The following is a 3,106-nucleotide window of genomic DNA, read 5'->3' as shown; positions in this document are numbered from 1 at the left end:
GTTCCTCTTTTTGCATTGGTTACCATGGTAACAGAATTAATAATGTTCATTTGAAAATGACAGGAGTGAAAGGGCATATACCTTTTTTTAAATCTTGTGTCATTTGACCAAGGTATATAAAGTAATAGAGATAGTATACATATTTTTAGTGTCTATGTAATGTTGGACACAATGTCCACAAGTTACAAATATGCGTTAATGGTAGTATGTGTATTTGACCCTATTATTCAAAAACAAAATTGGCTGTCTACTTAATTCTTTTTCTAAATCTAGTAGTATGGTTAATAGATCACACCATAGACTTAAATTAAAAGCAAAATATTAATTTTAAATTAAAGTTTTTATAATTATTAATAAAAAATGGTATATTGGAAGTTGCAGCTGTTGCCATGGTAACATAAATAAATATAACTGACTATAAAATTTTAGTGTTATGTAGGTGGATATTCTTAGTATATATGTGTATAATGTCATGCTGAAATGTCAACTGATTTTAATAATATTACCAGAAATGTATAATAGTTAATGTTGGAAATTATGTTCATAATTTACCAAAATGTGTTGATAGCCGAATGCGCATCTGACCCTATTTTTCAGAAAAAACGCGGTTGTCAACTTAATGTTTTCTTTACATCAAGCAGTATGGTTAATAAATCACAGCATAGACTTAAATTAAAAGAAAAATATTAGTTTTTAATTAAAGTTTTCATAATTATTAATGAAAATATGGTATATTGAAATTTGCAGCTGTTGCCATGGTAACATAAATAATATAACTGACTATAAAATGTTAGCGTTACGTAGATGAATATTCTTAGTATATATGTGTGTAATTTCATGCTGAAATGTCAACTGATTTTAATAATATTACTAAAAATGTATAATAGTTAATGTTGGACATTATGTTCATAATTTACAAAAAAGCGTTGATGACAGTATTATTCTGAAAAAAATGGCAGTCTGCTTAATTTATTCTTTAAATCAATCACTATGCTTAATAAATCACAGCATACACTTAAATTAAAAGAAAAATAGTAGTGTTTTATTCATGTTTTCTTAATTATTAATGAAAAAATTGTATATTGAAATTTGCAGCTGTTGCCATGGTAACATAAATAAAATAACCATCTACGAAATGCTATCATTATGTAGGTGGATCATTATGGTATATATGGGTGTAATTTCATGTTAAAATGTCCATGGATTTTAATAAAATTACTAGAAATGTAGAACAGGTGAAAATTCTTTAAATTTAGCAAAAAGAATGCGGCAGGATAAGGGTTAATATATTGGATAAAAGTATGTGTAATGTATTTCTTAGATTTCGTATTGCTAATCACTTTTTACCTACTGAGCCAGGAAGGTGGTCCAATATTTTATATGCAGAGAGAAAATGTATTTATTGTTCTACTGATGACGTTGGTGATGAATTTCATTATTTATTTGTTTGTACAAAATTTACTGAAGAAAGATGTAAATATATTCATAAATATTATACCATTAGACCAAATATTCATAAATTTAAGCAGCTTTTTAATTGTAAAAAAATTGGCATCCTTAGAAAGCTATGTAAATTTATAACTATTATTAACAAAACTTTCTGTTCCTCCTAAGACTTCTAGTATGTACAGTATATGAATTATTTGTTTTATTGAAGCCTGTTATCTTGACGCTGATATGTATGTGTATATGGTACCGGAAAATACAATATATATAATACAAGCAAATACATACATAAATAACATACAACGTGATCAATATGGAATAATTATCATTTATAATTCATGTACAATAATGGAGAAAAACAATTAACCTTTCTTAATAGCAGTCTATAATAGTTATGAATTTAAACAGTTTTTTTAGTTCCTTTACAGAAATATGTATAGTAGTAGAGGATTTGTGTCATTCTACAGAATATCTAATGTTGCTATTTTAAACTCTGCTTGTTGACACTTAAGAATAAGACCGGAGGGGCTAAAGACCTAACGGGCAAATGATCGGGAGGGCAAGTGACCGCCACCCTCATTGTACATGGTCTATAAGAGTATTCTTGACCAGTTTAATGTTTACTCAATTGCTTCAACTTTCAGTTCGCGACTTACGAGTTGTGCTAGACGAGAAGGAACGGCAAAGAATAGTGACGATGTGCCACGAAGGGTGTAACACTTCAACTGAAGCACAGGCTATTGGCGGACACATCGGAAGCGATAAGACTCTCATCAAAATATTGGAGAGGTACATATCAATCTATTGTTTTATTCAATGTATGTTGCCATAAGTACGCCTACATGTTAGTGACCAGGGCATACTTTCACAAATCTCTTATCCACTACTAAGAGACCATAACGCTCTTTTTGCAGATAGTTAATGCACTGCAAAGAGAGCGTTATGGTCTCTTAGCGGATAAGAAAGCTTTTATGAAGAGCTTTTATTTGTGAAAGGATACCCAGTTAAAGCCGCGTACGATTTATCGACACCACCCCGTATGAGCGCTACCCACTCATTCTCACTAATGAGGTACAATTGGGTATCAGAATAATATTTACATATAGAACCATAGTAATATGCATCGAAAATATAGTAAAAATAGCCAGTTGACGAGCCCAGTTTATGTAATCGTAAACGGACGGTTGATGAATTTTCAATATAATTTTCGTTGTTCAACAAATGTGTGCTATGTTATGTACATAGGAAGAAAGAATTAAATCTCAGGTAAACATTAACTGCATTTGGTTGCAGGTTTTGGTGGCCTGGTGTCAAGAATGATGTTAAGACCCACGTGTCGAGTTGCGATAGATGTCGGCGGGTAAGTACTAGATTCCAGAAGACAGCACCACACATGACTTCAGTTCCGATTCCGGGAATGCCATGGAAGCAAGTTGGAATTGACATCTGCTCTCTACAAACGACACCCGACGGCTGCAACTGTATGGTGGTCATGGTCGATTACTTCACTAAGTGGATTGAAGCGAAACCTCTGCAGAACAAAACGGCGAAGAGCGTTGCAGTCTTCATCTATGAGACTATATGTCGACATGGTGTACCCAGAGTCCAGATTAATGACCACGGCAGAGAGTTCGTCAACAAGGTCTCAGAAGAACTGCAT

Source organism: Gigantopelta aegis, chromosome 7, assembly GCF_016097555.1.
Source record: "Gigantopelta aegis isolate Gae_Host chromosome 7, Gae_host_genome, whole genome shotgun sequence".
Classification (NCBI taxonomy): Eukaryota; Metazoa; Mollusca; class Gastropoda; order Neomphalida; family Peltospiridae; genus Gigantopelta; species Gigantopelta aegis.
Note: the sequence above shows the minus strand (reverse complement) of the source record.